The following is a 26,438-nucleotide window of genomic DNA, read 5'->3' on the forward strand; positions in this document are numbered from 1 at the left end:
GCTCTGTCGCCCAGGCTGGAGTGCAGTGGCGCAATCTCAGCTCACTGCAAGCTCTGCCTCCCAGGTTCACGCCATTCTCCTGCTTCAGCCTCCCGAGTAGCTGGGACCACAGGCGCCCGCCACCACGCCCGGCTAATTTGTTGTATTTTTAGTAGAGATGGGGTTTCACCATATTAGCCAGGATGGGCTCGATCTCCTGACCTTGTGATCCACCCGCCTCGGCCTCCCAAAGTGCTAGGATTACAGGCATGAGCCACAGTGCCCGGCCATTCTCATAGAAAATTTCTAAAGGAAATGGCCCCCAGAACTAACCACAATAATGGTTTGACATGTATCTTTCCAGGCATTTGTCTATGCAATTACCTCTATTCATAAATATATCAACATATAGTTTTTTTTTATGCTTGAGGAATTATATTAGAACTTGCTTTTCAATATACCACCGAGATCATTCCATGTCAGAACTCACAGCAATGCTTCCTTTCTAAATAAAACACTGCAAATGTGATATAACATTATTCATTTAACCATTCTCCTGTTGATAAAAACTAGCATTGGTCTCAATGTTTTTGCCCTTGCAAATGTTATTTCTGAGCCTCTTTGTACATATACCTTTGTGCACATGTCCACTTTTTAAAAACATGGTAGATTCTTAGGAGGGGAGTGGCTGAGAATTCTGGACTCTCCACTCAGCTTTGTTCTTTTATTTGCCCGTTCTAATCACAAAAACTCTATATTCTGATTTCATTCTTGGTTATAGTATGGATCTTGTTGCTGTTGTGAGTAGCTTCCTTTCCCGCTTCATTTTCTCATTAAAAATGAGTGATTTTCAGCCAGGGGTGGTGGCATGTGCCAGTAGTCCCAGCTACTCGGGAGGCTGAGCAGGGAGGATTGCTTGAGCTCAGGAGTTTGAAGCTGCAGCGAACCGTGATCGTGATCGCTCCACTGCACTTCAGCCTGGGAGACAGAGCAAGAGCCTGTCTCAAAACAAAAATGGTTTTTGAAAAATCATTGATGTTTGTATTGTGGTAAAATACATATAATGTAAAATTTACCGTTTAAACATGATTACATAGCATTAAATACATTCACATTGTTGTGTAACCATCACCACCATCCATCTCCAGAACTTTATCTTCCTCCCAAACAGAAACTCTGTACCCACGAAACACTGACTCCCCATTTCCCCTCCCCCAGCCCCTGGCACCCCCCATTCTACTTTCTAAGAATTTGATGACTCTAGGGACCTCATACAAGAGGATTCATATAGTGTTTATCCTTTCATGATTGGCTTATTTCACTTGGCATAACATCCTCAAGGCTCATCCTGTTGTAGAATATGTCAGGATTTCCCTCTTTTTGAAGGCCGAATCATATTCTGACGTAAGCATATATCACGTTTTCTTTATCCATCCATCTGTTGATGAACACTTGGGTTGCGTCCACCTTTCAGCTAAGGTGAATAATGCTGCAGTGAACATGATTGTGTAAATCTCTCTTCAAGTCCCTGCTTTCAGTTCTTTTAGATGCATACCCAGAAGTGGAATTGCCAGGTCCTAAGGTGATTCTAGACTTAATTTTCTGAGGAGCCACCAGAGTGTTTTCCATAGAGGCCGCACTGTTTTACATTCGCATGAACAGCGCACAGGGGTTCTGATTTCTGCCCCTCCTCACCAACACTTGTGATTTTGTTTTGACAATAGCCATCCTAATGGATGTGAGAGCCATTGATTTTTGTATGGCAACCTTGTATCCAACCATGTCACCAAGCTCTCAGATTAGGTTTTCATTTGATGTCTTGGATTTTCTAGGCATATTGTCACATCATCTGGAATGGTGACAATTTTGGTTTTGTTCACTTTAGTATTCGTGCCCGTTTTTCTGACTTTACTACATTGACAATGACCCACATTACAAGGTTGGAGAGAAGCAGTGATGGCAGGCACCTCTGTTCTCTTAGATTTCGCTGTTACATGTCTTAATCTCTGAGAGTCTCTGTAGCCACCCTTACCAAGTTAGGAATGAGGCGTTCTGAGCCTGGATTGCTAGGAGTTTCATCAATATTCACATTCGCCAAATGCTTTTTGGGGTGTCTATTGAGATGCCTGTATGACTCAGTGCAGTGAATTACGTTGATCAATTCCCTAATGATTACTCCTGCTTGCGTTTGTCAGAAAAACCTGTTTGTCATAAACTACTGGTGTCCCACCCAGCGTCCCAATGAGATAAGGACTCCACAGGGACTCTGGGCTGCCCTAGGTTGCCCCAAATGAACAGGTGTCCAGTGATTGCAGAAAAGGAGGAGATGGTGATAGACATGGATCATGTCTTTGCCTCCAAAGAGGGCACATCTGTGGGAAAAAAGTCCCAAAGGAGCAAGATTCTTCAAAGAACCATTGACCCTGTTGTAATAAGATGGAGAAAATTGTATTCATCAAAACTAACCTTGAGGAGAGGTCTGGGTGCATTCAGGAGAAATCCGTTGATTAATAGCTTGAAATGATTGAGCTGACTACCCAAGGAGACCCTCGTGTTGGGCTGAGAACCCGAAGGCTGGGCTGAGCGAGCCAGGACAGGAGCTTGGACAGAGCCTCCTTGTCTGTGGAGTGATGGGAGAGGAGGCAAAGAAGGAAGGCACAAAGCCAGAAAGCACAGCAGTAGTTGGGAAAAAGGAGAAAAAGAAAAGATGCGGCCGGGCACGGTGGCTCATGCCTGTAATCCCAGCACTTTGGGAGGCCGAGGCGGGTGGATCACAAGGTCAGGAGATCGAGACCATCCTGGCTAACACGGTGAAACCCTGTCTCTACTAAAAATACAAAAAAAGTAGCCGGGCGTGGTGGTGGGCTCCTGTAGTCCCAGCTACTCGAGAGGCGGAGGCAGGAGAATGGTGTGAACCCGGGAGGCGGAGCTTGCAGTGAGCTGAGATCGCACCACTGCACTCCAGCCTGGGCGACAGAGCGAGACTCCGTCTCAAAAAAAAAAAAAAAAAGAAAAAGAAAAGAAAAGATGCAAACCCTGGCATTGAGGCCCCCCCAAAGCCACCAAGGAGGGCCCCTGGGAGAGCGCGAACTCTGCTGCGGCTGCGGGTGGTTGCTGTGGTCTGTGCCTGTCACTCCCTGCTTGCTGAGGCTTTCGTGCCTCGGGTCCACTGGGGAGCAGGAGAAAGTGCCCAGTTCTGTCTGTAGAGAGGACGTCACTCAGGGAGAGGGACAGGAGCTGGGGGCACGTGACTTACACCAAGGCTAAGGTGCAACGTGAAGGCCCTGACACCTGAGCCCCTGGGAGTTGAAAGGTGACAGGCTAACTTGGGGGATGAGCGGTAGAGTCCGGAGGTTCTAGATGGAGCACAAGTGGACCCTCGAGCGACCTGAGAATACAACCCAGAGGGCTCATGAACTGACATGGGAAAACAATGACATCTGTTTTCACTCACCTCTGGTTGAAACTGAGCAGTTCCTTGTATTATGAACGTAGGTGGCAACCACTTAGTGTTAGCCAGCAGAAATAACGGGAAGTTTCATTCCACACTTTCGTTGTTGCCAGTATCTCAAAATGTTATTCAGGCTCATTGCTATTTCAAAATCCCATGGTCAGAGACCCATCCTCCCGGGTATCAGAAAGCATGGGAGCCCTGACCCTGACGGCCACCAGGCTGCAGGCAGAGGGGCATGGCCCACTTGGACCTGAGGATGTGTCATTCAATCCAGCAAACATTCATTGAGCACGTTCTCTGTGCTGGCCACCAGGTCCAAAGATGAACAAGGCCGAGACCCCGCCGGGAGGAACTCAGGGAATGCGACAGGCACAGATGAGCAAGACAATAGTGACGACGTGGCATGATTCATGCTGAGAGTGCCGGGGAGGGCTGGAGGCCAGGCAGGGTTTCTCACGGGAAGTCACATTTGAACTGGCTTTCTCACACTTGTGAAAGTGCGCCCAAGGACGCAGGACTTTCCTGAACCAGAAAAATCCCTGCTCGCGAGTGTGCGCATCTCCGCTTAGAGTGCAGAGGAGCAAACAGCAGAAACTTCCCCCGGCTGTGGAGCCGAAACAGGAAACCACCCAGGAGCCCTGTGCAGAAGCGGCCGGGGATTCCCAGTTCCCCAGGACCCAGTGGGCGTTTTCACAGGAAGCCTCTCTGGGTGAAGCCCCTGCTGTACCCCTCCCGCTAGGGATGGAGGCTCCATGAGGTCACAGGTTGTTGTCTGTTTCGTTGGCTAATGAATCTCAAGCATCTATGCCTGGCACGGATTTGCTTTCTACAAATAAGTGTTAAATGAATGAAGAAACACAACTGGATCCTTCCAAAATTGACAGGGGCCCAGCACAGTGGCTCACACCTGTAATCCCAGGACTTTGGGAGGCTGAGGCAGGAGGACTGCTTGAGGCCAGGAGTTTGAGACCAGCCTGGACATTGTATTGAGACCCTGTCTTGACAAAGAAATTGTTTTTAATTAGCTGGGCATGGTGATGCACATCTGTAGTCCCAGCTACTCTGGAGGCTGAAGTAGGAGGATCACCTGAGCCCAGAAGCGCAAGGCTGCAGTGAGCAGTGATTGCACCACTGCACTCCAGCCTGGGCAATAGAGTGAGACCCTGTCTATTTTTTTTAAAAATGCTGGGGGCAGCTGGATAAGGCAGGCCGTGGCTCTGTCTCTGTGTGTGGCACTTGTATCTCCAAATCGCCATGGTGCCCTGCATGTAGGTGACCTAGGAAGACACCTCCTCCAGGTCCAGCAGATGTGGAACTGTTTTATGCCATTGAGCAGGTGGAGTGCTGTTGAGGTATGGCTTACTCTGCCCTCTCCCGGGACCACAGGGTGCGCTCTCGCGGGGGTCTGGAGAATCCTAGCCGGTGTCTGAGCTGCCTGGATTAGGGATCTCTTTCCTCAGAGTGTGATCTGAGCTGGAAGGATAGGTTCCAGGCTAGTGGGGGAGGGCTGGGACTATCTTCTCTGGGAGCCTCCATCTTTGGCTCACAGTGGGTGGGCACAGGCACCTCACAAGGCCTGACAGAGGCCAGTCCCCGATCAGTGTAGGGAGAGCAGAGCATTGGAAACCATTGACCAACATCACCTCCATCACTTCCAGCGAAGTCAGGGGCATACTGCACCCCCACATATTTGTAGGTTGAAGTCCTAACCTCCAGTACCTCAGAATGGGACTGTATTTGGAGACAGGATCTTTAAAGAGGTGATTATGATTTAAAAAGGTCCCATGACTCGTGTCCCTACAAGAAGAGGTGATTAGAACACAGACGCACACAGAGGGAAGACCACATGAAGCCCCTGGTGGAAGACGCTGTGGAGAGGCTCAGGGGAAAGCAGCCCTGCCCGCACCTTGAACCAGGTCCTCCCAGCTTCCAGATGGCGAGGAAATACATTTCTGTCGTCAGAGGCCCCAAGTCTGCTACGGTGGCACGAGTCTGTTACTGCAGCCCTGAGTCTGTTACAGCGGCCCCGGAGACCCGGCCGAGTCTTCTCACTCAATGAACTTCTTCAATGGGCTCCTCAAGGTAACACCCACATTGTCACCACAAAGAAGAAATCAACAGAGCTGCCCTCCAGAGTCATAGGTCAGAAAGGCCTCGTGACTCAGGAGTGGGTTATCTGGGTGACCTTACTGCTCACTCAGTAAGAAAAACAGCCTTTCAGGCCTGCACTTCCCAGCAGCATAGCCTGCTCCTTCCTGGCTGATGTCAGAGGGCCCGAGTTCCGATAAGCCGCTGTTTGCTAACGTAGGTCTACACACGGAGAACCGCGGGCCCTGAGTCAGGTGAAAGGCCTGATGTCTGCGGGAAGCTTAGTGGGTTTTTATGTGAAAAAAGAAAAGTCTTACGCCATTGGCTGTCTTTCAGTAGGGCTGTTAGAAACGCACCTGGCTTGACAGCACCAAGAGGATGATGAAAGTAAGTCCAGTCTGGGAGTTCCGTGAGGGATTGGCAGCCAGTCTTCACATTTTAAATACATTTTACTTATTAACTGGAAATGCCTTGGGGAACTCTGGCAAGCATGCAGGGACCCCATTCTCTCCACCCCTCTCAGCTCACTGTTTCTTCATTGCTGGGCCTGTCTCTGCCTCCAGCTGGGCTCCACTTTTTTTATTTTTATTTTTATTTTGAGACAGGGTCTCAATCTGTTGCCCAGGCTGGAGTGCAGTGGCAGGACCATGGTTCACTGCAGCCTCAACCTCCTGGGCTCAAGCCCAGCTCAGTCACTGGGACAACAGGTGCGCGCCACCACGTGGGCTCCAGTTTAACACGTCCAAACCTCCCTGTGCCTTTGGGAAAGTCCAGGCAAATTCTTGGTTTCCCAAATAAGAGTCACTGACGGCCAAAACTCCTTTATCCTTCCCATTGGGGCATTTCCCCTACCATGGTCCACACTGCCTGCCTGACATTGTTAATGAATCCTTCGTGGGCCTGAGCCTGGCAGAGCAGGGCAGGTAGGGATTCCGGAGGTGCAGGTTTTGCTCTTACCTGGCAGAGTAGCTTCCCATTCTGGGCTTCAGTTTGCTCCTCTGCAGGATGAGGATCATAATAACAGCTCCTCAGAGGTCCTTTGTGAATATTAAGGGAGTCACATGTGTATAAACTGTGTCTGGGGTACAATAAATGCTAAAGGTCCCTTCCCTTCCATCCCTTTCCTCCCCCTTGATGGCAGGACTGTGGCTCTGCCTCCTGTCTCCCCTCCTCACCAAGCGCAGTGCTATGCACACACTGAGATCTGAATACAAACGTGCTGATGAATGGATTCCCTGACCTCAGCATGCACCCCATCATGTATCACTCACCTGTATCTGCCTCAGCTGGGACTGGCTTTGATGAATGTGAATCTTTAAACTATAATAATTCATGCTCTTGTAGAAAGCATGGGACATGTTTGCAAACACAAAGAAGAAAATAAATATAGTCAAGACCACAGAGTCTGTTTTCCTCAACTGCCTGAGGTCTCCATGATAATTGTCCCAGAGCATTTTAGAGTAACCGCTTGGCTTCTCAAGCCTCAAAGAAAAAGAATTTCTTTATAGCAGAGCAACATTTAATAGCTTTTTATCTTACAACAGATGAAGTACCTGTATATACCGGGTCCTGTCTCACACTTCTGCCCTGTGAACAATAAAAATCTCCTCCTGCGCCAGAAACACTATTGTGAAAGCTGCCTGGATACTTCAGGCCTCTCAGCTGACAACGAGTACCTTTTAACCCAGGTTGATAATTCAGAGAAAAGAATTTCTCAAGGCTGGGTGCGGTGACTCACACCTGTAATCCCACACTTTGGGAGGCTGAGGGAGGAGGATCACTTGAGCCCAGGAATTCAAGACCAGTCTGGGCTACAAAACTAGACCTTGTCTCTACTAAATAAATAAATTAGCCAGGCTTTGTGGCATGTGACCGTAGTCCCTGCTACTCAGGAGGCTGCGGTGGAAAGATTGCTTGGGCCCAGGAGGTTGAGGCTGCAGTGAGCTGTGATCACGCCACTGCACTCCAGCCTGGGCGACAGAATGAGACTGTCTCAATAAATAAATAAGTAAATAAAGTATTTTGGTCCTGAGAATATCTGCTTCTCTGTGCAATTTTTCTTCATCGTGTTTATGCTGTGCACTCCACCCTGAAATATACTAAATACCTAGAATATATTATATGGGCATATGTACATATGATGTGTGTCTGTATATATGTATGTACCCACAGGTGCTTGCATGCACACGTGTGCACACACACAGACACACACAAACATGCACACACAGACACACACAAACACACGCAAACACAGACCCACGCACAGACACACACAAACACACAGTCACACGCACACAGATACACACACATAGACACACACACACACAGACACACACAGACCCACAGACACACGCACACACACACAGAGCTTCACTCAGAGCCCAGCAGATATGCAATAAATTACAGCTATTTTTATTATTGATGCTTCCGATGACAGTCTGGACTTTAGAACCATGTTCCTGGGGCTCCAGGAAGGCGGACCCCAAGACGCCTAGGAGCGCCGCCTGCTGCGGACGCAAAACCTGCGCCCCCCAGCGGACGCTCCGGGTTCTTGCTCATAAAATAAATCAAACTTGTGCCTGCGCCTCCTTGTGGTGGGAAGGGAGCATGACTCGGTGACTGGCCCGGGCGCTGACAGTTTCCTTGCTGTGATGTCAGCCCCCACCACTGATGTGGTTACCCCCACGCTTTCTGCTGGCTGACTGGTATTCATAAGCATAATATAACATTAGCTATATAGCGGGCGCTGTGCTAAGGCCCCATCTCATGAAATATTTATGACAACGCTATTGTGTAACTATTGTTAGCATTGCCATGTAAAGAGCAGAGAGCCACAGCTCAGAGAGGTTGAGTTGCCGGTCCAGAGTCACGCAGCACAGAGGAAATGGGTATAGGACTTAACCCCAGGCCAGGCCCACTCTCTGAGCCACTTACCCTCTGCACGAGTCCCACCAGGTATGGTTAGAGTGGCCTGTCTTAAACGCAAGATCCATGCAAGCCCCTTTGAAAGAAAATACTTTCTTGTGAATTAAAAAAAATAAAAATAAAAAAATAAAAGGAGACTTCAGTTTGAGAAACTGCATTAAAAATAAAACCTTGCAAGGGCAGGAGATCGGCAGGCACATCCCACCATCAACACAGCACGGGCCTGACCCTGCAAGCATCGTGCTTCCCTAAAACGCACCATCCAGTTGGTCCAAAAAAAGACCTACTCATTTTTTAAGATTATCATGGACTTGAAAACATCACCAAATTTAATTCCCGAAAGACATGTGACAAGGCACCACCTTCCTCCCTCCACTCTGCCAAGCATTTTTAATGGGCCTTGGTGTAATAAACCCTAGTCTAGAATATGGGAAAAGAATAAAGTCATAGGTGTCACTTTGTCCAGTTAATAGTGATCATAATCACACTTCTAGTTGGCTAGTCCTTTAATCTTCCATTTATAAAAATTCCCTTAATATCCACATGCAGAAGAATGAAATGCCTCTTATCTCACACCATATACAAAAATCAACTCAAAATGGATTAAAGAATGAAACATAAGACCTGGAAGCTGTAAAAGTACTAGAAGAAAATATAGGGGGAAATCTTTATGATGTTAGTCTGGGCAATGATTTCTTGGATATAACCCCAAAAGCACAGGAAACAACAGTGGAAATAGATAAACAAAACTGCATCCAATTAAAAGGCTTCTGTGGAGGAAAGGAAACAACAGAGAGAAGAGATAGCCTACAGAATAGGAAAAAATATTGTAAACCCATGCATCTGATAAGGGGTTAACATCCAAAATATATTCGGAACTCAAACAACTCAATAGTAAGAAAAGAAATACTCTGATTTGAAAAATGGGCCAAGGACCTGAATAAACATTTATCAAAAGAAAACATACAAATGGCCAACAGGTCTATGAAAAATTGTTCAACATCACTAATCATTAGAGCAATGCAAATTAAAGCCACAGGGAGCACCACCTCACACCTGTTAGAAAGGCTATTACCAAAGAGATGAAAGATGCGTTGGTGAGGATGTGGACAAAAAGGGAACCCTTGCACACTCTTGGTGGAAACGTAAATTAGTACAGCCATAATGGAAAGCAGTATGGAGGTTCCCAAAAAATGAAAAATAGAGTGGATATGATCTGGCAATCTCACTACTAGGTATATATCCAAGGACAACAAAATCAGTATCTTGAAAAGATACCTGCATTCCCATGTTTATTGTAGATACTTGTTGCCCTCTTCCAAGGGCTCTAGGGGAGGATCCTTCCTGAGCTCCTCCAGCTAAGCTTGTGGCCACTTGGGCTTGTCACTCTGACCACTGCCTCATCTTCACATCACCTTCTCCTCTGTGTGTCCTCACATCTTCCTCTGCCTCTGTCTTAGAAGAACTCTTGTGATGACATCCAGGGCTTATCTGGCAATAAGACGGGACGCTGTCCTCATCCAGAGGTCCTTAGTCACATCTGCAGACACCTTTTCCCGAAATAAGGCCGCATTTACAGGCTCCATGGACTATGACGTGGACATACCTTTGGGGGGCCATTTTTCAGCCTACCACGTGTGGGACGCAACAGACAAGCTGCGCTCGCTTGAGCTGAGACTTGTTGGAGCTGTTCACCCTCCCCAGGGCTGGAATCAGAGGTGAGGCTGACAGCACGAGGACAAGAGGCTTTTGACAGGACAAAGTGGGACAGAACTGTGCACCTTTGGCCAAAACAGCAGAACTGGCATGATAACCATGCAAGCAAGTCTCTGCAATGTGAAGGACTGCGCAAATGTTCCTACTCAAGTGCACCTACTCAAGTGTGACACTGGCTTGATTCATTTCTGCAGGAGAGAGCCAGTTACCACTTACCAGTTCTGTCCAGGGAGGCATAATTAAGATAACCTGGGATTGACAGCTGCTACAGCTTCTTCTACATGGGTTTGCTTTTCACTCACCTTTGACGTTACTGGAATAATTGCAGCAGGTGCCTGCCTGGTCGTCAAATCTTGTCCCCAAAGGGCAAATCTGCCCGTGCTCCATCGTGACGGGGCCATCAGTGTCTCCCAGTGCCCACCATCCTTCTACAGTGCTACAGGGTAGCGCTTCTTTACGCTGGCAACCCCTTAGTTTCTTAGTCCCCTGCTTATGGGAGGTGGGGATTTGAAGACACGAGGGGCAGAAAGACAGACTTTCATAGCATCGTAACCCACTGCTGTTGAAAGTCAGTGAATATTAGACAGAGGAGGGTTTACGGTGCGAGATTCTCCACTCTGGGACACCGGAAGCTCTGAAGACTTCGGACCAGAGCAGCCCTTCCGTGATGGTGCTGGATCGACCCCTGTTCTGTGCTGGCTACGTAACCACTGGCCGAATGGATAAATGTGTCAAAGACAAGCTAGTAACAGCATTTGTAATTCAAAAGTACTACCAAATTGTGATCAGCTTACTGCATATGGTTATGCATTGATGTCGTCCAAAATTCGGAAGGTGCAGAAGGATGCACGCCCCTCCCCCAGGTCTTGGTAGTGGCAACCAGTGTCACCAGCATCACGTGTATCCTCGCAGGATATCTTCTGCATCTATGAGCAAAAACGTGCACGCACCGCTGCTTTTTTCATTCTTGATAGCTTAGAAATCATTCTGTAGGAGGGAGGGGCGTTCAGGATGCTACCCCAAAACATGTACCTTGGCATAGTGAATATTTTAAGCTGAAGGAATTTGAGAACTGGTAAGTAGAGAAAGGGTTCCCTGACTTTCCCCTGAAGCAGGTCAGGAGACCCTCATGTGAGAGGGAGACAGGGGGACCCCAGGAACAATCTGAATGCACAGACCTTGCTAACTTTCCCCCAGTTTACTACTCTTAGCTCATACCTTTTCTGTCCTACCACATTTTTCTATGACTCAGCATTCTATCAAATCAAGGCTAGAAACACTCAGGTTTAAGCATTTCTTCAGGTCCCTATTTCCTTATGAAGGCTCCCATGTCAGGTAACATTTAAATAAATTTGTATTCTTTTCTCTTGTTCATCTGTCTTTTGTTACAAGGGCCCCAGCTGAGAACCTAGAAGGGTAGAAGGAACATATTTTTCCCCCACCTACAGTAGTGTTTTAAAGGAATTCCTTTATTCTTTTTTTCTTTTACAGTTGCCTATTGTTTCACTGTATAGCTGTGCTATGTGGACATTTTGTTTCCAGTCTTTTGCAAGCCAAAGAGCAATTAATTACCTTTTCAAAAGTAATATTCATTCATGCAAGGGTATCTGCAACAAAAAGAAGTGGATTTTCAAAAGGTTTCAAAAGGTATGTGTATTTACAATTTTGATAAACATTGCCAGAATGACCGCCAAAGAGGTTATACCAATTTACACCCTCCCCCTGCAAGAAATAAGAGTTGCCAACACAGTATATTATCAAATGTTTTCATCTTTGCCAATCTAATAGATAAAAATGACATGAGTATAATTTTAATTTGTACTTTTCTTATGAGTAAGATTGCACATCTCTTTATATGTTTAAGACCCTTTTGTACCTTGTATTTGTGAGTAGGTAGGTCATTTCCTTTGACCATTTTGTTGTTGTTCTTTTTTTCTTATTGGTTTGTATCTAGAGCTCCTTATCTACTAGGGAAATTAAGCCTTTGCATGGAATATTTGTAGAATGAAGTAGAAATTACACAATGTTTAAGCATTTAAAATGCTTTTTCTCTCATTTTGTGTATAGTTAATTGTAATAGCATAATTGACTACGCAAGGTCATTTTCTTATTTATTTCTGGAGATTAGATCAATCCATTGATTTTAAATGTGGTACACTTTCCCAAGTTTCACTTTTGCATGAGTTAAATCTTTTTGGGTGCTTAACTTGTGTTCTCTGAGATTTTATTAATATTTTGGCTCATGCTGTTTCCACCACCTGACATATGTCCTGATGGGTCCCATCCTCCCAGCATCCTAAACCCAAACTAAGTCCCCCCACCTTCCTAAAACGTGCCCCACTGCTCCCATCCACACAGCCTCTCCCTTCTCTGGGCCTCTGGAGGGATGAAACACTGAAATTCATGCCACAAAGTCTCACACTGCTGGGTAGTGTTCTTGGTTGTTTTGCATGTATAAATCTCATCCCACTTACAGAGAAAACTTCTACCAAGAAAGGAAGCGCATCTTGCATGTCTTCACGTTCCTTGAGATTCTCCTAGGGACAGGGTATGAACATGAGAAATACTTATTAACTTAAAATAACTTCTAGAGGATCTTAATCTATGCTCCAGGGATACAGTTCAAAGTGTCCTGAATTATATTATTATATTACATTTTTGTTATATTAATTTATATGCTATTACTGCTGGTGTCCTCATAAGAAGAGAGAGACGCAGAGAGAAGACAGCCATAGAAAGATAGAGGCAGAGATTGGAGGGGTGCCGCCACAAGCCAAGGAATGCCTGGGGCTGCCACAAGCTGGGAGAGGCAAGAAAGCCTCCTCTTCTGCAGGCTGCAGGGGGAGCATGGTCCTGCTGACATGTTGTACTTAGACTTCCAGCCTCCAGAACGGTCAGACCATACACTTCTATTATTTTAAAACACCTAGTTTGTGGAACTTTTTAGGCAGCCCTAGGGAACCCACAGACACACTGTGTATAAGTTTGTCACCAATAGAAATCACGGATATTTTCATGCAAGATTATGGTTGCTGCAGATATCTGCAAATGTTGTTTAAGCTCATCACTACTTTGAAATTATAGTGGTTATTAGACCCAAAGCGAAATATTTTAACTTAATTGGGTAATAAATAACTTATAAATTTGTTTTTTAAATATTGTGATATTTTCATAACTTTATTCAATATAATGATTTTCCTTATTATTCTCTTTATCTTATGCATTTTAAAACATAATTCCGGGAGGAGGTCTGCAGGCTTCACCAGAATGCCAAAGGGGTTCCATTAAGTTCTGCCTGAGCTGCAGTACTCTAACATATCCGGAAGAGGGTACTAGAGCACCTAGGCAAAGTTTCCCAGAAATTAACACTGATCATTTTACTGTATTTCCCTCTATTGCAGATACAGAAATGTGCTTTAAATTCATATTGTCTTTAGAATATTATGTGATCAGAATATGGAAATACTTTCAGGCCTGCCTTCCTATTTGTTTATTGACTTAAATTTTCCATACCATTTTTTCCTTATTTTTTTTAATCGAGGTAAACTATACATACATAATTTACCATCTTTACCATTTTTAAGTGTGCAATTCAGTGGTAATAAATACATTTACATCTTTTTTATACCATTAAAAAATGCTGACATGAACAGCTGGTGTTGAAGTTATTTTTAAACTGTAGCCCATAGCTGGAACTACTTTGTAATTCCCACGTCTTAATGAAAATACGAAACGAGCACAAAATGGAAATTAAAATAAAGAATAGACCGGTCGCGGTGGCTCACGCTTGTAATCCCAGCACTTTGGGAGGCCGAGGCAGACGGATCATTTGAGGTCAGGAGTTGGAGACCAGCCTGGTCAATATGGTGAAACCCCGTCTCTAATAAAAATACAAAAATTAGGCGGGCGCCTGTAATCCCAGCTACTTGGGAGGGTGAGACAGGAGAGTCGCTTGAACCTGGGAGGCGGAGGTTGCAGTGAGCCAAGATGGCGCCCTTGCACTCCAGTCTGGGCGACAAGAGCGAAACTCTGTCTCAAAAAAATAAATAAATAAATAAAATAATAATAATAATAATAATAATAAAAGAATAGCCTGTGCATGTTACGAATGTACACAAAATACGCACTAGTGTGCATCCATAGTGAAGATGGCAGTGTGGGTGCCCTGCAGGAGAGAAGGACCTTCTAGGTTCCTGTCGAGCCCAAACAGAACATTCTCCAGAGACGCCCTTAGTGTATGCAATGTACTGCAGCCCTTTTTTTCTTTTAAAACAAAACAAAACAAAACAAAACCTTTCAAATAGCGTTTTCTGAGAGTCTGATGGCTTTGATATTTGCTCAGTTATCCCAAAGAACTGACTTGCTGAGCTATTCACCTGCTTATGGTATGCAGCGATTTTGACCTGGAGGCCAGTTCGAAGGCAGGACATTTTTTCCCCCTTCTCTTTCTCCCATCATCTATCCCAGAACCCACGGCCCTCCAGAGACAGCAAATTCGCAGCTTTCTATCTGGAAGAACAAGATTGGAGAAGGAGGACCAGGCACTCCTAGGGGGAGCCCCACCTAATTCTGGCATTCAGCATGCTGGGTGAGGCCTCTGAATTGACAGCAAAGTTTCCTAAGCATCGCAGAAGTGCGTCCCAGCCCCCGGCTATCCCTGTGGTCAGGATATAGGGAAGAAATCGTCCCCAAACCCCGAAACTCTACATAGAGCAGGGCTCCCTCCTCACCGAACTGGATGGCATAATTTTGGTTTCAATGGATACGACTTCAAATCCTAATGTAAATCCTAAATGATATTGGTGTTGGGGCTCAGGAAACGATGAGCCAAAGTATGGCGCTTTGGCAGGCCGAGAACCGTGAGCTAAAGCAGATTGGAAGGCCTCAGAAGAAGCCTCAGAAGCAACGTCTCTCTGACCTTCTCCTGCCTTCCCGACCTGCCACCCGCCCCCATCACCCCCAGACAAGCCCTAGAAACCAGAGTTCCTCTTCCCCAAGGCAGCCATAGAAACTAGAGCTCCTCTCCTAAAAATAAAAAGCAAGCCGTGAAAGCTAGAAAGATCGCTCTCCCTTCTCTCTGGAAGACCATCATTCCAGAGAGGTTCTGCCCACACCCAGGAGGAAGGAATGTTGCACAGAGAGGCCGAGAAGTATCTGGAAGACAGACCCTGCTGGGTTCCCCACGCAGTCTCTCGCCGTTAGATCACACCCTTTCGTCCACTCCCATTTCTGCATGGCTGTTCACTCTTCATTGAATTTAAGCATCAAAACAGTGTTCCCTGGTCTTAGAACTTCCTTGCTGAAGGCTCTGTGTCACGTAAAACTTTGATTACATAAACTTGTGGCCGGGCACAGTGGCTCACACCTGTAATCCCAGCACTTTGGGAAGCCAAGGCAGGTGGATCGCTTGAGCCCAGGAGTTCAAGACCAGCCTGGGCAACATGGGCGAAACACCATCTCTATTTTTTTAAAAAATAAATACAGGCCGGGCGCAGTGGCTCACGCCTGTAATCCCAGCACTTTGGGAGGCCTAGGCGGGAGGATCACAAGGTCAGGAGATCGAGACCATCCTGGCTAACACGGTGAAACCCCGTCTTTACTAAAAATACAAAAAAACTAGCCAGGCATGGTGGCGGTCGCCTGTAGTCCCAGCTACTCGGGAGGCTGAGGCGGGAGAATGGCGTGAACCCGGGAGGCGGAGCTTGCAGTGAGCCGAGATCGTGCCACTGCACTCCAGCCTGGGAGACAGAGCAAGACTCCGTCTCAAATAATAATAATAATAATAATAATAATAATAATAATAATAATAAATTAAATAAATAAATACATACATAATGAAGTTGTTATGCTTTTCTCTGGGTAACCTGCCTTGTTAGAGCCGTGTTGTCTGTGACCCTTATGATGGGGAAAAAGGGATCACACTTCTCCATCCCTACCGTTTCTGCCACCAACCCTGGGGTGCCTGAGACACCTGACTCCACGGCAGAGCCTGCAGACGCCATGCTGGGACAATTGACAGAATGCCGGCAAGGAAAATCTAAGACTCTTCAAAAGTTTTTTTTAACCAAGGCCAGCTCTCCCAGATCTCTGCTTGCAGTGCCCGGTTGAGAATGGAAGGTAAAATTTTCTCTTTATTCCTTCCTTCGCAAATTCAGATTAGCAGGAGAAAATTATTTGTATGAACTAGTTTTTGGGGATTGTGACTCTGGTGATTTTTTCTTGGCATGAGAACTCTTGTTTTATGATCCCTTCCCTCTCAGAGATGGTCTTTGTTTTACAGAAACACCAAGAAGAGAGCCTAACAGAAACGCGGGTGGGACCCCGTATGCAGCTAGCGTGCCAGCTGCTGCCGGCTCTGGGAGTTACCTGTCCCTCTTCTTCTGGCTGTCTTTGGGAGGGCTGGATCTTGAGAGGGCTGTGTCTTTGCGCTTCTTTAGAGAGACTCCACGCATCCTTGGTTAAGTCATAAAAGGCTTATTGGTTTTGATTCCAAGTCACTTGGTAGATACCTTTGGTTTTCTTTCTTTTTTAAAAAGGCGGAGAAGTACAATACTGCCAGGAATATTTGCTGTTTGTCCTGGCTAAAATCTGATAGTGCAATATTTCAAAGGATTTTTTTTTTTTTTTTTTTTTGGAGACGGAGTTTCACTCTTTTTGCCCAGGCTGGAGTGCAATGGTGAGATTGCAGCTCACTGCAACCTCTGCCTCCCGGGTTCAAGCAATTCTCCTGCCTCAGTCTCCCTAGTAGGATGGATTACAGGTGTGCACCACCACACCTGGCTATTTTTAGTACAGACAGGGTTTCACCATGTTGGCCAGGCTGGTCTCGAACTCCTGACCTCAAGTGATCCACCCACCTCAGCCTCCCAAAGTGCTGGGATTATAGGAGTCAGCCACTGCACCCGGCTAGGTTTTTTTTTTTTTTTAAGTGCTCTATGGTCAGAAGTCGGCTTGACTGGAAGATGATATTGACGCTGTGCTTTTTTTCAGGCCTCTCTGCTCTTGTTCTCTCTTTGGGATCCTGCTTCTCCCATGGGAACTTCTCAGTTGACTGAGAATCTCTTTTCGAACCCCTGATAATTACATCTCGGGCCCTCAGCCGCTTCCTTTCTTGTTGGTGTGATTTTTGCTAAGGACAATATGGAACTTCATTAGTCTTTTCGGGGAATGTGAGATCGCCCCAAACTGGCTCCTGGAAGACCTCTTCTTTCCTTTGCTTCCGCTCTTCCTCCCTCCTTTGTCCACTTTGAGCTTCTATGCAGCTCCCCTGTACCTTTAAATACGTTCCACTTTGAGCCCCCACCTCCACCTGGTGGTCAGTGGATAGAAAATTGCTGAAAGGAAACATCGGAGGTAAAAAGGTAAGAAGGATTCTGGTCTCTACGGCTAAACTTTAGTTAAGATTCAGAACCTTCTCCCGGGCTTCTTTGCGGACTTCCTTGCAAAATTCTGTAGTGAAGTCGAGTTTATAGCCACTCTCCAGAGAGCCTTAAGACCAAATTAGAGGGAAATGTAAGTTTTCTCAGAAACGAATGTCTTGTTCATTCACATGGGTCTTTGGAAACATTCGGACAGCCCTTAGATGTCTGCTCAGTCACCAGCCTAAAATCTGGTCCACAGCCTCCGTGAGATTGACCTCTGATAAGAGGCTTTCCCTGTGCCCTTGAGACATAAATTTCCCACCCGTCTTCTCTAGAATTTAGTAGTTATCTTTTGAAAATACAAACTTCAGGGAGATGGTTGTCATCAGGAAAAAAAAAGGAGAGGGAAGAACCATGTTTAGCTTTTTAGTTTTTTTGCTTTTGTGATATTTTTGATGCTTGCCTGATATGTCAACAAGAAAAATACTTAAGATAGTGACTAGCTTTGTTTAATATCTCCTAAAATATTCATGAACTGTTCAAGAATAATTGTTAAGAATAAGTGAATTGAATAAGATGTGAGATAAAAGTTTGTACAAGAATTTTTCAATAATAATTATAATATACGTCTTCTTTTTTTTTTTTTTTTTTTTTTTGAGACAGCGTTCTCACACTGTCACTCAGGCTGGAGGGCAGCAGCCTGATCATAGCTATAGCTCACTGCAAGCTTTGAGCTTCTGGGCTCAAGTAATCCTCCTGCGTCAGCCTCCTGAGTAGCTGGGACTAAAGGCATGCACCACCATGCCTGGCTAATTTTTAAGTTTTTTGTAGAGACAGGGTCTCACTACGTTGCCCAAGCTAGTCTCAAACCTGGGCTCAAGCAATCCTCCTGTCTCAGCTCCCCAGAGTGCTGGGATTATAGGCATAAGCCACCATGCCCAGCCTATAATATATGTCTCATAATAATATATGTCTACTTCAAAATAGTTTCAAAAGGCCGGGTGCAGTGGCTCACGCCTGTAATCCCAGCACTTTGGGAGGCCTAGGCGGTAGGATCACGAGGTCAGGAGTTCAAGACCAGCCTGGCCAACATAGTGAAACCCCGTCTCTACTAAAAATACAAAAAATTAGCCAGGACTGGTGGCAGGTGCCTGTAATCCCAGCTACTTGGGAGGCTGAGGCAGGAGAATCGCTTGAACCTGGGAGGTGGAGGTTGCAGTGAGCAGAGATCTCACCACTGCACTCCAGCCTGGGCAACAAGTGAAAGACTCCATCTCAAAAAAAAAAAAGAAAAGAAAAGAAAGTGGAATTTACTCTTCTCTGTTGAAATGATAAAGTTTTTTTGAGGTATTGATCTGAGAATGTATGAAGGGTTTTTTTTTTTCCTTTTAAAGTAATTGGCCTAGGAAACAGATTTTGTGCTTTATAAAGATAATTTCTTGTGCTTGTGCTGTCTTTTATTAGGTCTTTGATTACTTAAAAAAGTGAGGCCAGGCACAGTGGCTCATGCTTGTATTCCCAGCATTTTGGGAGGCCAAGGTGGGTGGATCACTTGAGGCCAGAAGTTCGAGACCAGCCTGGGCAATATGGCAAAATCCCATCTCTACCAAAAATACAAAAATTAGTCAGTCTCATAACCTGGTCTCAAAATAAATTAATTAATTAAAGTAAAATTAAAAAAAAATTTTTAAGTTAGTCTTCTCAATTAAAAGAGCTAAATTTTTGTTCACAACTATGGATCTTTCTGTGTGTCTTTAAAATCTTTTATTGTCACTTTAATTAAATAGATAACCAAGATCACATTTAATCAAGTGTTTTAAACCTTCTGGCATTTTTGGCAGATTTCCCAAAATCAAAGTCTAAATTAAGCCTTTATGACTGCTAATTAACTCTGGGATTTTCCAACTGGGTCCTTGAAAAGTTCAAAGAGGTCTCTTACTTTGTAAAAGAGAAATACTGAAATGACTAGGCTTTTTTGATGAGTTGAATTATATGGGAAATATTGTCAAAGAATAGGTGTTGCTAAAACTTCAAGTTATATGTATGGGTATGTTATACATATGGGTGTTCCAAAAACTGTATGAGAGTCCTAGAAATCTAATGCTATCGGTCATAATTTTAGTTACTATGTTAAATGCTATATGCCACAAAAATAACCACATTTCCTTGCTAATTTCTGAACTTTCATCAGAAACTTCATCAGAACTTTCATCAGAATTCTAACCATGGCCATTTCAAGTCTTTGTCATCTAGTTATTGTTTTGATTCTTCTCTAAAAGCATTTACAATCAGCTACCATGTCAAATTGCGTCTCTTCATGGAGATTCATAGAAAAGACTAATGAGTACTCTTGAATACAAGTTTCGAATCTCTTTAAGATCACACCATTAGATTGGATAAGAATTTCTAGAACTCTAATGAAGAAACTGGTAGCTTTATGAAACTGCTATCCCAACATCAACCAGAACAAGAATTAATTATGTGAGACTAAATGAACCTATGAGGATAATTTTTTAATGACTTTTTATTTGGAACATTGCTGATTTTTTTTTTTTTTTTTTTTTTTTGAGATGGAGTCACTCTGTCACCCAGGCTGGAGTGCAGTGGCGCGATCTCGGCTCGCTGCAACCTCCGCCTCCCGGGTTCAAGTGATTCTCCTGCCTCAGCCTCCCAAGTAGCTGGGACTACAGGCGAGCACCACCATGCCTAAATAATTTTTGTATTTTTAGTAGAGACGGGTTTTCCCCATGTTGTCCAGGTTGGTCTTGAACTCCTGACCTCAAGTGATCCACCCGCCTTGGCCTCTCAAAGTGCTGGGATTACAGGTGTGAGCCACCACTCCTGGCCAAGAAAACTTTTTTCTTTTAAGCTACCTATAGCTTACATCAATTTGGTAAAGTATATTTTTATGAACAAAAATGGAGGCAGTTACTTTTTCTCCCTACCTCATCCCTCCAGAATGTAGTAGCTATTTGTGAGTATTCTTATTTGTATGGTAATATAGTTATTTGCCTAACTTCAATTAGACTGTGTTCTCCTTGTAACAGGATACAATTGGAAACCCTGGTTATATTACCAAGGCTTTGACTAGAATGTCATATTTTCAGATATGACCAGGTAGCTTTAAGGAACTAAGGTTGACTTTACGGAGCTAATAAAGATGCCCTTGGAAAAAATGGCCTGAGGGTTCCCAGCCTTACAGGTGAGTAATGATTGTCACTTCTTGGAAGGCTCAGGAACCTCACGATATTTTGGGGCCGTCGAGAAGAGAAGAATTCACCCAAATCTATAAGTGTTATAGACATAGTCTGATGGTAAGTCCTTACTTTGGCTTCCTAACCTTGGGAGGTCCAGCTTGAGATTTCTTATGAAAAGTTCCAGCAAAGCAAATTTTACGTGGCCCATCACTATTCTCACTGCACCTATGTAAATAATCAGGCCAACTTTCATGAGACTAAACCTATTTTACAAACAAATCAGTCTTCCTTTGATTATCTTTGGTATAAATGGGAGTGACTCTAGAGAGAAAAATTGTTGTGGAAAAGACTATACTGCACTCATTATTAGACTCTACCTCATTGTTTTTGTGGGTTCATTATCTACCTAAAATCTAGACTGAATCCTAAATTTTTTAGCTTCCTCCAATATCTGACTACAACTCTCCAAACAAATGTTCCAATTTTCCTCCCATCCCCTGGCTTGGAATTATTGAAATTAAGACCACTCTCTTTCTGGATCCCTGTGAGCTGAAGTTGGGCCACTTGTTGTAAACTTCAGGGAAAGCGCCTCAATAGCTTATTTATGGACAGCCTCACGGTGTTACTGTATGAACTACTCAGAAAGTTCACTAAGACACCTGATGCCAACTGCAGACCAGGAAAATCTGTCAGATTCCCACTGACTGGTCTTACTCCAGCTGAAGATGCTTTGAGCCTAACTTCTAAAAATCCCCTTAACTGGCTGCCCTCTGGACTCAAAAACTGAGTTTATAGTTTGTTCTAATCACAAATATTTGTTTTTCCTTGTTTTCATAGAAATGCCTCTTCTTAAATACTTGATTGCTGTAACCACATAGAGGTGGAAGCCCATCTGCAAAACCACCGCCTAAAATGAGACACAGCTGTTAAGTGTTTAACTGAACTGAACTATTTGTGGAACTGAGAGACTGGTTCAGTGGCCTGTGGAACAATCCACCAACCCCATTTCTGGACTTTTCCCAAGAAGTTTCAGACAGGGGAATACTGGGGCTCAGAAAATGATGCTTCTAAATCTGGTGCCTTGGCATGCTGAGTACCTTGAACTAAAGGAGATTGTAAAAGCCTCAGAAGCAAAGTTGCTCTAAGACCTTCTTCCATCTTCCTGTCTCCTATCCCTCATTCTCCCCTGAAACAAGTCATGGAAACCAGAATTCCTCTTCCCTAAGGCAGATCATAGAAATTCAAACTCCTCTCTCCTAGAGCAAGCCATAAAGCCTGGGAGGCCACGCTTTCCCTTCTCTCTCTTCCCTCCTCCCTGGAAGACCCTCATTCCAGAGGTGCTGCCCCATACCCAGGAGGAAGGACTGCTACAGACAGGCCAAGAAGCATCTGAACAGACAAGCCTTGCTGGGTTTCTGCTGTCAGTCTATTACAATTCGATCACTCTCTTCTGTCCAATCGCATTTTTACATGGCTGTCCATTCTTCATTGAACAGAGGCATAAAAACAGTTTTCCTTGGGTCTTTGGGTCTTCGTTTCTGAGAGCTCCTGTATCATATAAAACTTTGATTAAATTAATCTGTTAAGCTTTTCCCTTGTTAACTCTCTCTTTCATTATAGGAGTTTCAACCATGGCCCTTATGATAGCTGAGGAAAGATATCATACCTTTTCTGCCTCTGCATTGGGCAAATTACTTCTTTCTGAACATTATCTCTGCATAATGCTTGTCACTGAAATAATACTTACCCCACAAAATACTTGTCTCTGAAATTAACTCCGAACATCAGTTTCCTACTTGATAAAATGGTGTAGCAATTGCTGTTGCATGTGGTTGTTTTAAAAATCAAATTCAAGCTGGGCATTGTGGCATGCACCTGTAGTCCCAGCTATTTGAGAGACTGAGGTGGGAGGATTGCTTGAGCCCAGGAGGTCGAGGCTGCAGTGAGCAATGAATGCCATTGTACTTCAGCCTAGGTGACAAAGCAAGACCTCATCTCTAAAAAAAAAAACAGAAGAAAAAGAAAGAAAGAGAGAGAGAGAGAGAGAGGGAGGGAGGCAGGGAGGGAGGGAGGAAGGGAGGAAGTGATATGGCTTGGCTGCATGTACCCACCCAAATCTCATCTTGAGTTGTACTCTCTAATTCCCACGTATTGTGAGAAGGATCTCCCGGTGGGAGATAATTGAATCATGGGGGTGGTTTCCCCCATACTGTTCTCATGGTAGTGAATAAGTCTCATGAGATCTGATGGGTTTATCAGGGGTTTCCACTTTTGCATCTTTCTCATTTTTCTCTTGCTGCCGCCATGTAAGAAGTGCCTTTTGCCTCCTGCCATGATTGTGAGGCCTCCCCAGCCATGTGGAACTGTGATCCAATTAAACCTCTTTTTCTTCCCAGCCTCGGGTATGTCTTTATCAGCAGCATGAAAATGGACTAATACAGAAAGAAAGGAAAGAAAGAAAAGAAGAGAAAGAAGAAAGAAAAGAGAAAATTAAATTGTGTTTATAAAGTCATCAGTAGACAGTTAAGTATCTGGTCAATGTGAGTCCCCATTCATTCCTGCTCCCCCAAAATACACACTTTCCCCTTTGGAGACCTACCCAGACTATGTGACCTCATGATCTTAGAAAGACATAGAAAGAAACAGTGTGGGGCTGTTTAAAGATAATTTTCAGGAAAAGATAAAATCGAGAGTCTCATTCATATATTACAACACACACATGTTAAGTGTTTTATTTAGCTCCTTTGATGAGGAATTCAGGCAGATTTTACAATGGGCTCAAAAAGTCAAGAAGCACAAGTTAATATGGGTATAAAGGAACTGTTGAATTGTGAGCGAGGCAAAACTGTTTTTTTGTTGTTGTTGTTGTTGTTGTTTTTGTTTTGTTTTGTTTTGAGATGGAGTCTCGCTCTGTCGCCCAGGCTGGAGTGCAGTGGTGCAATCTCGGCTCACTGCAAGCTCTGCCTCCCAGGTTCACGCCGTTCTCCTGTCTCAGCCTCCCAAATAGCTGGGACTACAGGCACCCGCCACCACGCCTGGCTAATTTTTTGTATGTTTAGTAGAGACGGGTTTCACCCTGTTAGCCAGGATGGTCTCGATCTCCTGACCTCATGATCTGCCTGTCTCCGCCTCCCAAAGTGCTGGGATTACAGGCGTGAGCCACTGTGCCCGGCCTAAAAACTGTTTCTTTTTAACAGGTTGGAGAGGGGAGTCAGCCAGACCTCTATCAGACAGGACAGAATTCACATGGCTGTTTTCTGTTATCTGTAGTTTGCAGAGTTGTAAAATAGCTCAGAATATGACTCAGAATCAGAAGGAAAAAAATCCTACTCTGACAAGGCATAAGAGTGGGTTAGAGATGATGCATAGTTTTTCATCGGAATACACATTTTTTTTTCTACCACTGAAGGTGTGTGCAGCAATATTTTTCTCCCTTTTTATTTCCTGCTTCCAAGACTTAGATCATACAGAAACCATCCTGCTGTGGCCCAGGCCTGTTGTGAGATCACTAAAAATCAAGGTTCTGGGTTCTGGAAAAAAAAGCTTCAGGCTCCAGAGACAAGCGAAGCAGTTTGCTAAGAATCAATGCATCTTGCAACAAAGAAAGCCCCAGCCGTGCAGCGCAGCCCACGCTCCTCCTCCTGCCCTGGTCCAGGTTCAGTCTCCCTGGCTCAGGCTGGCTTTAGGTCTGCAGCCCTGGGCCTGCTGGGAGGCAAATTGACCAGCGCAGCGGCTCCTACTCAATTTCACTCCCAGCAGGCTGCTCAGGGAAAACTCTCTGACCAGCAGAGCCACACCACTGGCTCCCAGTTTCAAGCCCTAGTGCTATGCTCAATAATAAAAAACACATTCTTTTCACACCTCCAATTCTTGAGACTCACCAGAAGGCCATGCACTCTAATTTGGGACCCATCACCCTCACCCATTTCTGAGCTCATGAAAATATTAGTCCTAACATGGCATCATCATGTTGACAGTGGATGGGCATCTTGCCTGTGACTGTCCTTGCCAGACAGTGCCTTGCTTACCATGCAGGGTTACTAATTAAGTGCACAAAGAAAGCGATCTGGAATCGTGTGTTTTTTTTTTAATTGATTGAACTACCTGGCTTCTATGGATTAGCAAGTGGATTGGCAAGTGGATTCAGCTCCTCTTGTTGCTCCATTCCAGTCTTTTGGAGGGGATCAGAATATGCCACCTCCAAAATATGCCACTGTGGCATAAGATTATTTCGAGTTGAGGGCAATTAAGAAACAGCAGACACCAAAGGAACTCTCTTTCCTTCTGCTGTTTCCAAGTAGGCCATAAATTTCCCTTTGTAAAGGTGACATAAAATTCCATTTGTAAAGTATCCCCCTCTTCTGATGTCTCTCATACCACGAGGAGACTAACTCCAAATGGCTTTTATCTGCAAAACAAACCTTATTCACCATATGTTTCCTAGTCACCTTTCCACAATTTTCCACCCCTAGAAGCCCAAACCCTGCCTCCCTTTCTCCTTTGTTGAGTCGCCTCTCCACAGTCTATTTCCCTTCGTTAAAATGGTATATAAAGGCTGGGGGCAGTGGCTCATGCCTATAATCCCTGTACTTCGGCAGGCCAAGGCAGGAGGATCGCTTGAGGCCAGGAGTTCAAGACCAGCCTGGGCAACATGGTAAAACCCCATTGCTATAAAAAATACAAGAATTAGCTGGGCATGGTGGCATGTGCTTGTAGTCCCAGCTACTCCGGAGGCTGAGGTGGGAGGATTGCTTGAGCCCCAAGAGGTTAAAGTTGCAGTGAACCAAGATCATGCCACTGCCCTCCAGCCTGATCAACAAAGTGAGACTCTGTCTCAAAAAAAAAAAAAAAGTTTATGGGAGTCCACTGTTTTGGACTTGCCTCCCACACTAGGTAGCCCCCAGTAGACCAGACCAAACCAGGATAGAGTCACTTGTGCTAAGTTCCACCTAATCAAACCAAACTTTGAGATGGAGCAGAGTTCCAAAAAACATCAGATTGGGGTCAACCTGAGTCAGCAAAATAAGGAAGTCCTCTCTGTTTTATCTGTTTATCTGTTGATGGACTTTTAGTTGTTTTCACTTTGGGGCCGTTATGAATAATGCTGCTAGGAAGAGATGTCTGGAAGTTTTTGTGTGAACATATGTTCTCTTGGGTATCTACCATGCAGTAGAGTGGTGGAGCCACGTGATGACTCTGTGTTAACCTTCTCAGGACCCGCCAGGTTGGTTTCCATACCAGCTGCACCACTTTACAATCCCACTGATGGGCTATGAGGGTTCCTATTTCCCTGCATCTTCACCAACACTTGTTATTATCTGTTTTTTAATGATAGCAGCTGGTTTTGATGTGTCGGGGATGATTGATGAGCGTGGCAGATCTAGGTTGGAGCGGAATGGGCGTCCGCGTTAGGCTCAGTATGTATTGCACACCGTGGCAGGGAGTGTCTTCTTTTGGGTTCCCTCAGAATCAGACCCCAAGAAAAGGATTCCAATGCAAGTAGTTTCTTCTGGGGGAAATAAACTGCAAATGGACATGAGGGATCTTTTAAGGTGATGAGAATGTTCTCAAATAGGATTGTGGTGATGGCTGTGCAGCTCTGTAAATGTAGTAAAGATCATTGAATTGTACACTTAAAATGAGTGAATTTTATGGCATGTAAATTATTTTTCAATAAGGCTTTTAAGCAATGGCACAGAAAGACTTAAAACAGGCACA

The 26,438-nt window shown here is 44.8% G+C and overlaps 1 long non-coding RNA gene across 1 annotated transcript; it reads right to left on the reverse strand.

Moving 5' to 3' along the window:
* Nucleotides 1–692: 692 nt before the first annotated feature.
* On the reverse strand, nt 693–3,174 carry LOC134808154 (uncharacterized). The gene is made up of 2 exons (XR_010150547.1): nt 2,446–3,174; nt 693–977 (listed from the first exon to the last, which is right to left on the reverse strand). It is a non-coding gene; the product is annotated as an uncharacterized LOC134808154 (long non-coding RNA).
* Nucleotides 3,175–26,438: the final 23,264 nt, after the last annotated feature.

This window comes from Pan troglodytes, chromosome 14 (genome assembly GCF_028858775.2).
Source record: "Pan troglodytes isolate AG18354 chromosome 14, NHGRI_mPanTro3-v2.0_pri, whole genome shotgun sequence".
NCBI lineage: Eukaryota > Metazoa > Chordata > Mammalia > Primates > Hominidae > Pan > Pan troglodytes.